Source organism: Haemaphysalis longicornis, unplaced genomic scaffold (genome assembly GCF_048455015.1).
Source record: "Haemaphysalis longicornis isolate Haplotype H1 unplaced genomic scaffold, Haemaphysalis longicornis Haplotype H1 scaffold_49, whole genome shotgun sequence".
In the NCBI taxonomy this organism is placed as follows: Eukaryota; Metazoa; Arthropoda; class Arachnida; order Ixodida; family Ixodidae; genus Haemaphysalis; species Haemaphysalis longicornis.
The window spans coordinates 573,335-586,637 of record NW_027526384.1 but is presented as its reverse complement, the minus strand read 5'-3'; positions in this window follow the sequence as shown (position 1 = coordinate 586,637).

Sequence of the window (13,303 nt, the reverse complement as noted above, 5' to 3'; positions counted from 1 at the left end):
GAACCCGTTAGGATGTACAGCGCAGTACCGAACTTCCTTCCACCCCATTGCGCCTGTGCCTGTTTTTTTTTTTTTTGTGCCTGTGTGGCTTCAACTCTGAACGTGAAGAAGTGGCGGCTGAACTATACTTTCCTGGACTCCTAAATCCCATCTTCCTTGTACTTTTATTTTTTCCCCTCACAAGTGTCAGTAAATATCCATGCCTTTTTCAATGACCGTTGTTACTACCTGTCGCAAATGAGCCGGCAGAACAGCGGAGAGCCATTTTCTTTCTCTTTTTTGTCTTTCAGGATCTTACATTCGTAACTGGTTATAAGAACGCAAGATTTAGGATATTCGTAGATTTGATATTCTACATGCGAAACTGATAATACGTCACGATTCCTGCCCATTGCTGTAGCTAAGCGCCTAGCCGATTAAGCAACTAGGTAGTTTACGTTTGGGTACCTAGCTAGTTGAACAGCCAAGCACTTGTTTAACATGTGTGTGATACTCTTTAGTTGATGTTATATATGTTAGCGGCAATTATGTGCATCCTGACATAAATATGCTGATAAGTGTTAATCAGTAGCCGTGCCTAGTGTCACTAGATAAGGTTACAGACTATCGGCACCCTTTTCTCTTATTGTTCGGTGCCGCCGCCATTATCCTTGGTCAGTTCGCATCACATGACATTTCTTTACACCACCAAGATTTATGGGCGCCGCCATTTTGTTTCTTACGCGCTTTAGTCGGTCAACTGTGGTATACTCAGCGTGGCCTCTCTTCTGTGCAGCTGCGCGCGACTGATGTCGCTCCGGACGCGAATCATAGATGACGCGTGTCGCAGCATTTCAACAGCAGAAGTGTACGCGACCAAAGATGCCGTTTTGCTGCTTCTCGCAGTGCTGCGAGAAGCGGCAATCTCGCAACACTGATACACATCAGAATGGCCGCTGTTGCAGTCTTGCGTACGTCAGTGGCGGTACTCTAATACCTTATCTGGTGATACTAGCCATGTCTTCTTAAAAACTACTTAAAATATGGCGGCCAAAGAAGAAACGCCAAATCTTGTTAGCAAAGTGCGCGGTGCTACCCGCCTAGCTCTTTTTGAGGTCATCATTTATAGTCTGAACGCTGAGTAGCACTTAACGAGCGGGGCACCCCTCGACGACCGTAACCGAGAAATGACGATGACAATTTCTCCACGAACTGTTTCGCTCCTTCTCAGAATCTCGTCTGCGGCACGGGATGACGCAGCGGCGAACGACAAAGCAAACGGGCGCCTGATTAGAGGGCGCGCGACTTTCTTTCCCTTTGTTTCTTATATATAATCACTGACTTTTCGTTTATTTGTTCCCGCTTTCTTTGCGGCAATCTCAATCTAATCTTAAGACGAGGGCATGAAAATGGCAGTGTTAAATGGACTCGCCAGTGCTCGCGTTCAGTCCTCTGCCAAGTTGTCAGAATTCGCTTACCCGATTGCACCCTCCGCGCACGAATTCGCGTCATCCGTTTTTATTGCGTGCTTGTGCGTGGCGATACGAGAGCGTGTAATTCGCGACTGCATCCAGCTGAGACAGACAGTTGGGAGAGGAAAAAAGAAAGCAAGCAAGCTGAAGATGCAGAGAAGGAGACAGCGAGACGCAAATCACAGCGCCATCCACTTTTGCAAACCGCTGCATCGGCCCGCGCGGCCACTCGGCCAAATTTCCCCACATCGGTCTCTGTAGCAGAGTAAAAAGGATTTCCTCGTAGTCGGTACGCTGCTGCCGGAATCCGTCGGCCATAAGCACGCTTCCGCGAGCGGAATCGCGAGTGCCCTTGTTTTTCGGAAGAGAAATAACCAAAAGACGTCAATGCTTTCATCCACTTCCCACTCTCCATCCTTCTTTCTCTCTTCCCTACCAACTATAACCTTGCTCACCTCTGTGCCTCTCCTACGGGTTTTCCCTTTCTCACCCCACTTCTGCCTCGAGGAGGTCCGCCCTGCCTCCAGCCAGTGGTGCGTCCCTACGCCGACAACGGTCCCTTCCTCTCCACCGCGTCTCCCTTTCTTTCCTTGTATCCCGTTTTCCCGGTCTAGGGTGCCGCTCCCGTGTTCGGCTCTTGTTTCTACGTGAATGCCGTGGATGGATTCGGGAGGAGGAAAGACTGTCGGCGCTGCGGCGCAATTTTGGGGCCAACGTTCGCCGGCGCTGTCCGTTCGGACGTCGCTGGCGACGGGGCCACGGTTGGGTGAAGCAGAGATGCAATGCTTTTTTTTTATTTTTCTCGAACACTGGCTGGGAATTTGAAGTTTTTTTCTTAGGCTTTCACCTATTTCTCTAGTCATTCGTTTTCCTCGCTTGTCAAGTGAATCTTTTTCCCTCTCTCTATTTTTCTTTAAGGGTTTCTACGCTTCTTTCCCTCTTATCCGCCGGTTAAGAACAATCGATTCCGCCGGTTCCTCTAGAATCGACGATAAAACGCCTGCTCCATTCTGCACCTCTCTCATCTTTGTTCGTTTTTTTTTTTAAGTCTCAACTACATAGTTCGTGATCATGAGGTGAAGCACTAGTTGCCCTTGTACCTCGAGCTTAAAAATGTAAACAGAAGAAGAGGCTGATGTTACAGCAGTAGTTTCACTTGTCATAATGTGTACAGGGGTTCACAAGTTTTGAGTTTTCTTTGCAACTCTCTTGGGCGAGTGTTTTGATGTGGCCTTCGAATACTGTTCTTTTTTGGGGGAGAGCACTAATTTGCCTACGAACCAAGGTTGAAATGCTGGCTCGCAACCTCGCATGCATGCGTAGTTTGAGGGTTTCGTACGCCCTCCTAACCCGAATACCCTAGGCCTTAACAGTCATTTTCAGTTAATAATATAATTATACGGTACCTCCACCATGCGTAACTGATTACGCACATTTTGATACTATACTGGAACAAGGGTACGCGGACGGGGTCAGCAGCCCTGAAAATGGACTCAAGGGATGGGCACAATTGCGCTCTTCTTCCGATGGACACCTTTCCTATTATTATCTTCCTCCGCAATCCCACTTCTTCTAAAGGGTTTTTCTCAAGACGGCCACCTGTTTTTCTCGCATTTAAGTCGCTTCTCTCCTTTTCCGCCCACTCAAAAGCAAAGTAATACCAGTTCAACCATGCTCTCTTCTTCAATACCAATTCAGTTGGAAACGCAGACGGGCCTTTTCCGTGTGCTGCCGCCCGCGCTGTGGTTCATTGTCATTGCTTTGGAGAAGGCAATGCAGATTTGGATCATTGATGTCGGCAAAATCGCCGCGAAAATAAATGCAGAAGGAAAATGTAAAAAAAAAAAAAACTAGAACATGGTGGCTTGAATGCAAGGTTTTCTTTTTTTTGCGTAAAAATCACCGTTGTCGTCTCGACGCTACCGTTCCCGGTGCTGTATAGCCTGTAGGCGCACTTTAGCAGACAATCATGGCAACGTCCTGGCGTTGTTAGGTGTGACGTGCCAGCGTCTGATTGACGTCAAAACCGCAGCGATTCCGAAAGGTTGTACATCGTGCATTTTAGAGACGAGACCTATGTGCCCCGCTACGCTTTCCATTAAAGGTAGAAAAAACACATCATCTTTAGGGATCGTTTAGGTAATATTGTAACGTCCAGGATTGGTTGGTTTATTTGCAGAACTTTGGCTCTGGAGGCAGAGAGAAAACTGGTGTGCCGATTGTCACAACGTCTAGAGGTCCCAGCTTCTTTCTTCTCGTTCTCGAACGGCACCGTTCTTCTTCTTCAACTTAGTCAGGGAGGCTGGAGTTATTAGATTATTTCACGTGCGTGACAATATTTGCCGAAGAAAAGCGTGAAAAAGATAGTAGTGATGACAATTACAATAACGATGATGACGACGATAATGAAGAAAAAAGAGGGCCTTCAACAGCATCATCAGGCCAACGAAGAAAACTACTTAAATTTCCGGCTTATAAAACCTATTTGACGCGCTAAACTGCTTTTGGTAATTAGCGTAACTCCTTTTGAAGAGCTAAAACTTCCGTGTGTACGAGATTTCGGCGCACGTTAAAGATCCCCAGGTGGTCAAAATTAACCCGGAGCCTTCCACTTTGGCGCGCCTCATCGCCTGCGTTGCGTCGGCGCGTTAAACCCCACACTCAAACCAATCCTTTTGAAAACTAGAATTTCCGATTCACAGCGTTGGACAATGACGCTGGTCACAGGTCACAGGACATGGCCACAGCTGGACCATGACGCTGCCAACTAATGGGCTCCGTATCAATTTGTACCTCCCTGGGCGCTTTATTCACATCTATAAATCCATGTCCTTGAAAGTACTTATAATAGGGAAACTCTTGAGCAAACCGTTTGTGTATGGTGTCCGCAGTTAAAAATACTAAGAAAACACCCAGAGCTCGTGCACGCGTGCCTCGAGCGCACGTTTGTCAAGCTAAGCATACCTACTTAGGGAGATAGGCCAACATTAGCCACAAAAAAAAAAGAGCTCCAGCGTTCGTATCGTGGCAACACTTACTCGGAACGAGAAAGACACGTTGTAGCGTACTCCTGAGCGCATGCCTCGCGCCGAGAAAAAAAGTGAAGACACCTCACCACCATGCAGGCGTGACGAGTGAAGTTGCAACGAAGCTGTCCGTAAATCGATGTGCAAAAGACAAACTTCAAAGGCCAAGACGGCACATTCAAACTCCAACAACAGCCAGGACGTCAGAATCGGCTCGGAAAAGTCAGTCCTTTTACCCACCCGGCCGCGACCATGACTTTAATACCCGAGAGACAAACTGCTTACTCACTCGGCTGCGACTGTGTGGGTAGGAATCACGCCACCTGCTCGTACCATAACAAGTGATAGTGTACACGTTGCACCTGCGGCGCCTTGTTTTAGTGTGTGCGTTCAGTTCGTTCGTTCGTGGAAGAAGACCCTCTCCTCGCGACGTCCGCGATTGGAGCCGCTTTGCTTCTTCTTAGCCCTTATAGCAACAAAGATGGAGTAAAGGTCGTTGGGGCAGCGAACAAGAAACAACTCGGTTGCTATCGTGGACTTAAACTGTCGTGATGGTCGTGAAGGTTGTGTACAGCTTCGCTACCTTCAAGTCTCACGCGTTAGTCCGAGCTTCGCGCATTTTTCTCTCTATACATTTGTTCAATAAAAAGATGGGGTTTGTTTAGTGCACGTCGTAAAGGCACGCCGCACGTTGTTTTCAAGTTATCTGCTTTATTCAAGCAGAGATTCTCAGCCTGTCCCAGGGCTGGATTAATGGTATTACAGTGTGTATACGCGCTTGTATTGTGAAGGCCATATACAGCAAAACACCTTCCCTTCTATCCTAAAATACAGGTGGGGTTTTCCGTATTATGTAGTCTTCGTGTTCAGCCCAAGGAAAAGGCCCGCAACGTTTATTGCTGCTGCAGTTACCGGTGATTCGCACCAGCCGCTTGCAGGTCCAAGAAGTCCTACGAAGGGTGCTTCACTGCAGGCATATGCATATTGAGGAAAAACAAACTTCATAGAGGAGAAGATGAAAGGGCTGAATGCAAGCCAGAAGAAAGTTTTTTAAGGGCGATAGTCTTTCTTGGGCTACTTAAACGCAGAAATTTTGGTCTGTCCGTCTGTCTGTCTGTCTGTCTGTCTGTCTGTCTGTCTGTCTGTATTCAAAGAATAAATTTATTATCAAAAATTCTGGTATCAATGATACAACGTAACAAACAGAAACAATTAAACAAGGCTGTCCGTAACTCGATTGAGCCACCTGGCCAAAGTAAAACAGAAGCGAAGCACTAGTTTTATATACCCACAGCCAAATCTAAACGTCTACGAGCAGCGAGCACTGCGAGCACTGGCTAGACGTGGTCCTTTCGGGATCATTGCAAAAAGCCTGCCCAGCCATTCAAAAAAACCCGTTTTTGTGTCTACAGGCATCACTTCTAATTTACAGTTTAATCTGGTTAACTTGCCTTTCTGAAAGAAGACTCCGGATGGATGAGCGACAGTACAAAAATATCTCTATAGCTGCGGTCATGATGACACTAAATCATCTTCGACTGAAATAAATCAACCAGAGCCTACACTCACATCGTTGTGCGAGGCAGGCGCGTAGTCAAAGTATGCATTAGTTCTGCCTAGCAATGATTCTGTATTATTCTGTTGCCTAGTGGTACGACCTGGCTAGGGGCTAGTTGTCTGAAAGTGGTAAAGTTTTAGGGGCGAAGTCCCTTAGGGGCTGGGGCTGTTGGCGTCTCCTGTCGTCGTCGTCGTCATCGTCGTCGTCGTAATTGTCGTTCGTCTCATATAGTCGCGGTACTAAAATACCGGGAAACTCGTTTACGACTCGCGCTAGAACATAACCCGTACTAAAAAAACCCTGGGACACTTGTCTACGCCTCTCGCTGGAGTGCTTCGTGCTTCAAAGACAAGACACTTTTACAGCAAAGCTGTGTACATCTACGCCCCAGCGGTTCTATGTTCCTTGGCAAAAACGCCAAGGCGCCAAGAATACACTGATGCATACTTCGCACCTCACCACGTTTCACGTTAGTGGAGATGGCGCGGGATGTTTTTTTTTTCTGCCCAAACCTACGGACGACACCGGGAGATTTATTTCCGCTCAACAACTGACAGTGGGCAACACAGCACACAAGAGGCCAATAAAATCATGTTGCTAACGTCTCCGGCTCTCGTAGGCATGGACGCGTCCAAAACGTGCAGTTAGAATGTGGAATGGGTATTTTAATTGCTTAGTTATCTAAGGTAGCGACAGCAACAAAACATTACCTGGTCTACGAGATGGTAAAGTTATTTCTAAAAGCGAATTACTATCAGTTGTGCGGCGTTTTGCGATGAATCTTTCCCCGGGATGGGGCACCTCCCCATAACAAGCATTCCTCACCTGGTTTTCAGCTCAGGTGAGTATGTAAATTTGTAGATGTCCGTCCTCTCTGGCGGCAAAAGGCTACGAGTTTCAGTTGTATTCTATTGGAAACGTAAAGTACGAGATCATCATATGCGCGACCACCCAATAACACAAAAGCATTGCCTTCACGCAGTACGTTTAACAGTCGGAACTGAAAACTATACCAAAACATATTACCCACTTCTCACAACAGTAAAGTACAGGAACATGGCAGCCAGAACATCTCACGTCTGACGCAGAAAATTGCTCCTTTATCTACAAATTTGCGGCTTAGCAGTACAGACGTTCCACATGATGTGTAGATAACAGAGAGGGTGTCGGCACGTGGACGCACAATATCATAAGAAAGATGACAATTCTCAGGGTTATGAAAATATGCAAGAGGATGAAGGTATCTGACATGAGGACTACAGTGTGTCCTTATAGGGTGTGATAGTCAACGAGTGCGGTGGGATTGCTGTTTCGTCGGAACGAAGCTTGGTGCCGAGAGAATTTGGGGCAATGCCAGCTGAGATGGTGGAGACCTGCAGAAATTAGGTATAAACCATATGACATTGTGGTGTGGCTAGTGGGAAAGCTGAGGAATACCTGGTATAAAAAATGGAAAAACAAAAGAGATGACGTTTATTCGGGGCTTATTCTTACCTCCGTGTCTATGTCGCACTGCATTGACTTCTCCCACTTTTTAAAGAGGAAAAACACAAGTTCTAAATGCATTTTATGGGGGAGGAAGGGAACGTGATTTCGCGCGGGTGCTACACTGGACTTTACGGCAAGCCTTAGTGAGGTATACAGAAAAATGTAGACCACCTCGGAATCTTAAGGTACACCAAAATTTCGATACGCACGATCTTTCGTTTTTCGCCTGCACCAGAAAAGCGGAGACCGCGACCGGGATGGAACCCAAGTCCTTGTGCTCAGCAGTACAACTGCGCCACCGCGGCGGCCGAGAGAAGAACTAGGATGAACGAGAAAAGGTATATCCACTTCATGCGCAGAAAAGGAGGGGAGATGAAACTACGAAGAACGTCAAGAAAAGAAGATAGTTGCAGTTTCTACAAGTCGCACTTACGCTATCACTTCCAACCGGGTGAAGGATGAAAAGCAGAAAAAGGGTAAGCAAGGAAGGTGAAGGGCAACTACGAGAAGAAGGGGGTGAAAAAGCACTAGTGATTACTATACTTCCTAACGCGAAATTTGTGCGCAACGCAAACCGCAGTCTTCTTGGTCACGGCGCGTATGTGCTGCGTGTCAGGAACTGATCGCGTGGTCAGCTAACGCGTGGCGGCGCCCGTTACTATGATGTTATCTCGCAGTGCGCAGCCGCCGCCGGTGAGCACGTGGTTGCAAATCGTGTTTGAACCTCCCGCGCAAATGTCACGTGGTTAACGTGAGCCACGCACGGAGAAGAAGTGTCTGGCGAAAGTGTGAGGGAGAGGCAGTAAGAGAGTTGACGCCATAGCAGCGGGTGCCACCCTCCCCCTCAAACTTTCGCCCCACTTTCCTCCATCGTTGCCTTTTTGTCTTCGCTCGCTACGTTACACCGCTGTCGCGGTCGCCGCCGCCGCCGCAAAACCAAAGTAGAGACAGCCATAGTTCTTCCGCAAAAAGAACAAAAAAATCTCCGTGTGGCACCTAAATTTTCTTGAGTTGTTTGAACGCGAAAGCATGGCGGAACTTGGTAACAATTTTACTGTTACATCGTATTGGCATCTTTTTTTTCCCTTTTGTTTCTTTTTGTCGTTCTGTGCGAATTACTTCAACAATCTTCTTTTCTGCTGCACTAAGTATGCGTCTCTTTTTTCGCTTCCGTTTCTTCGTCTTACGGCACGAACTACCTCACCACGCAGACTGACACACGCCACAGATTCCCTAGAACCGGGCTCTGTGGGGCTGGTGATGTGCCATGTGCCATCACGTTCAGGTGTCCCGCAGCACGCACTGTTACACATGGTTTACTTTTACAATTCACAGTTTTCTGAAATCTGTGAACTAGGTAGGTTTGCCCTTCAAAGCTTCGAGTTCGGGATTGGTCTCTTAAGTGGGGATGCTGCAACTAAGAAAATAACAACAACAAAAACATCTTTTGTTCCTTCGCTGGCAGAGCTCGGAAAAAGCACAATAGTAGCGCATCGGGCTGCTAGTGTAGAAGTGCGGCTGCAAGCCCGAACTTAAAACACGTGTTTTTTTTACTATTTACAGTGACGGCCATTCAACAACTATAATCATGACGACGACGGTATTTAGAACAACGGGACATTCCGGGCTTTCACTTTACATGTTGCAATAGATGGTCAGAAGTATCCCAACCTCTTTTCGGCAAGCAGGAGTTGAGGGAAGAAAGGACAAGAAGCCTAGAAACAGCAGAATTGTGGAAGTAAAATACCCATGTTTGAGGATGCCTGACAGGAACATGTACGGAAATAAGGACAATGATTTTAGAGAAGATTTATAAAACAGGACCACGCAGTCAACTACCATATTCAGCAGCGCAACACTAAAAAATCGCGAGAACAGGCTTGCTATGTCGAAAATCCAAGCGACCAAGAATGAAATGGAAATCACAGACAGGAGACTTAACCTCTGCGTATCTATCCCTCTATATCTCTGTTCTGGTTATTGTTTCTGTTTGGTTGTTAGGAGAATGGGGGAAGGGGGAAGAGGGGGAGAGAGTTGGGGAGCATAGACGCTTTTATCAAGGTTGCGTGAAGAAATGCCCGCAGTGAGACTTCATTATGCAGGAGATTTATGCCTTCAATATTTTTCCGCGCGGAGCACCATCCCCCGCGACGTAATTTCTTGTGCCCCAGGTACCTATTTCTTTTTGTAATGCCGGATAACTCTTTTATCGCGCGTTTATTGCACTCTAAATTGTGATATATACTGTTCATTAGCAACCTTATTTTACCTCCGGAGGATTCCGCAGGCGAACGCACATCCTTCCCTTTTTACTGGTCGTTTTTATGGCATTTTCTTTCCCTCCTTCTATTTCTTCCGTGAAATGAGGAGCCCTCCGGTCTCTTGTTTTTCTGACCTGACTGACTGCCCTTTGCATTCAGCCTAGCCTTTTCTCAATGAACGCATCATTATTGGACTTGCCATGTTACGTTCGCGCTATGAAAATCTAGAACGATATTTAAACTTTGATCTCTGGTTCGGTAGTGCAGTTTCTGTAAACAGAGAGGTCGGTACGACAACATATAGAAAGCTGCGCTTCGAGTTAAGATTCTGAAAAAAATGCGGTTGATGCCTTTTTCATAGGAATTGGTATAACACGAAAGTGAAAATGTGCTGTCTCACGAGCATATATTGCGCGTGTATATGAACTTGCACATCGCTATTTTTAATACGTCGGTATGGCACAGTTAAACGCATCAACGTTAGATACTGGATTGCACGCGCCAGTGCATTGCGTAAATCCGACTGAAACCACAGCCTCTTGAAAACCGTGCGAACGAAACGGAACCGAAACCGAAACCGAAAGCAGTAGGTGGCGGATGGTGCTTTCAATTTACCCGCGTCCCACGTACGCGAAGACGCTGGCATCGAGACGCCAATTGTCAGCGCTCTTTAGTGTCATCATGAACTGCTTCACTTCACTTCTCCTAGACGGCAGCATCTCCTAGACTGCATCTGAATGAAGAAAGTAGTGGGAAAGATATAAGGCGCGTTCTGAGCTCGGCTTGCGCTTGAATTCGTAGTGCAGTGGGCAGAGCGCTGTGACTGCGTAGTGGTAATTTTATCAATAGTCAAAGTCATTCACCCACCCAAAAGCCCAAGCTACATATATCCCCTCCGCTCCCCATTTTACCGCCCGTCTGAAATAAAGGCTGGCAGAGATAGACGACAAAGAGGTTAAAAAAATGTGGCAGAGTGTTAACGTCAACCTGTGCTTTTAATGCGTATGCATTCTTGGCTGATAACGCCAACGCAAACAGTGTAATGTCTTCTCAATAGATTTATTGTTATAAGAGCACATGTAAATCCTTGATAGAAAAACAAAACAAAAATATAACCACATGGAACAAACGTCACTCAACTTGAATAGTGACAGCCAAATCTGGCAACCACCGTCCGTTGCATTAAACACACAACAATAAAATCCTGGGCTATCTCCAGTAACGTGAAACCTGGGGAGGGGCGAAGCATGCAATGTATACGTGTATTCTTGGCGCCTTGGTGTTTTCGCCAACGAAGATGAAACCTTTGGAATTGCAGGCATGCAGATTTGCTGTAAAAGTCTCTTGACTTTGAACCACGAAGCTCTCTAGCGCGAGGTGTAAACGAGTGTTTCGGTGGTTTTTAGTACGCGTTACGAAACACCCTCACGCGAGGTGTGAACGAGTGTCCCGGTGTTTTTTTTTTTAGTACACGTTACATTCTGGTGCGCGGCGTAAACGATTTTCCCGGTGTTTTTGTACCGTGACTACATGCGACGACGATTACGACGAGTACGACGCTTCGCTTCGTTTAGTGTTGTATTCGTTGGCCTGTCACAAAAAAAAACATTTTGCAGTAGATTGCACGCTTGTGTAGGCCAAGTCACAACACTGACAAAAACCGACATTTATAATTTGTTTTATACCGGCGTAACCGAAAAGCGAAAACGCGGCAATAAAAGTGCAAAACAAAAAAAAAATTCTGTATTTTTCGCCGAAGCCATTTGAGCCCGTTCGAGCCGGTAAAAGCCGGAACGGAATGGTGCTCGGGAACCGAACCTGAAACGTAACCCGAAAAGCTTGAACCCGAACCGAACACGAAAAAATTCTCTTTCGACACCCTGCTTAGAAGTTGCAAATAGCCCGTAAATCTCCTCACGTGCCATGAATGCGAAAGCATCATCGCAATGGAGATTAGGGGAATCGGCCATGAGACACTGAACTGCCCCGACTGCAGAGCCCCCGAAACAGTAGTTCATAGTTCGTTTCCTGATGATCACTTCTGAGCAGCACTGGGCGCCGGCGTTAGGCAATTCGGGTGCCCTCAGGGACAACGAGGGCTAGCTGACTGAGCAGCGCAGGTCACCCCCGCACCCTCCGAGCGCTGGTCACCACTCGTGCTAAACCCCGATGTTGCTTCAATGAAGTTTATTCACGTTTGCTCTTTCTCTGTCACTCTCCCTCTTTCTCAAATGCGTGCAAGTTATCACACATGAACAAGCCGTGCCAAGCCGGGCGTGAAACAAGTGCGCGTTCACGCCTGACGTTCAGGAATGGTGGACGAGCACTACTGCGCATGCGCCGACTAGGCAACAAAAAACAAAGAAAGAAACTTTTTCCTGGATGTGACGTCAGGGTTTGGGAAAGATGACTACTGTGGTCTGGTTTCCACGCCGCGCTTCGCGCCGTGGTTTTTGTCTGCGGTTGCAGCGGTGACCACGGGCTTTGTGCAAGGTGTTTGGTTTCCGATTGTGGTGAGGGCGCTCCCGAAGATCTTCTACAGAGTGCTTACGGTGGTGTGCACCGCATAATTGGAACGCCACGTGTGTGCGGCCGCCCACATTGCGCATAGTATGTTACGATGGTGACCACTGGCGTTCTACATCCGTTCTGCCGTCTCTGTTTGCGAGAGTGATGAAGGCGTTCCCGAGGAACTTCTGCCCTAGGTATTATTAGAGCGCCGTGTGAGTGGCCGCTTGGCCGCTCGGCGACTCCGCTCTCTTCTTGTCCCTCAACGTTACGCCTGCAATCTTCCGTTCTATCCCTTTCTGAGTCATCCTCAATTTAAGTTGAACCGTCTTAAAGAAATACGCGTCGACAAAGACAACGACTCCCCTTCTTCTCACCAGGTGACGTTACAGTTATTATTTCAAGAGAAAAAATGGAAGCTTAAACGTCGTTATACATGTACAGGGCTGATAAATTGGACATCAGAAAGCAAAATTTCTACGATAATTCCAAGGGCAGTGTTTTGCTTTTTGAGGTTAGAGCAGGTTGCTTCCGAAGAAAGAGGTTTATGGGTAAGTATGCACAAAATGACGGGATATTCGTGGTCTCCGGAAAAGAAACAAAAGCCATGCGGCACATAGTGTTGAAATGCGGAGGCGTCCATCCAAACCTACATGAAGGAAATATTCGGCTTTCAGTAGCCCTAGGATTCAAGGGTAGCACAGAGGGAGGTGACTTCAAGGCTGTCGAGGCGACGAAAACAAAATTAGGATGATGGCGCACGAAAAGGGGTGAGGGCAATGTTGCTTAAGACAGCTACCACCTGTAACAGGAAAATTATTTTCTGCCTAACGAGTTTTTTGTGCCTGCCTTATGAGCAGCGCTAGTATTAAATGAAGAGTATAAAACATAGTTATATTAGATTTTTTAGTAAGATGAGGCGTTATCACCACGCTACGAAGGAAAAACCACTAGCAATCACCATCATCATCATCAACAACAACAACAACAACTTCGTTGCCATTTCCCTAT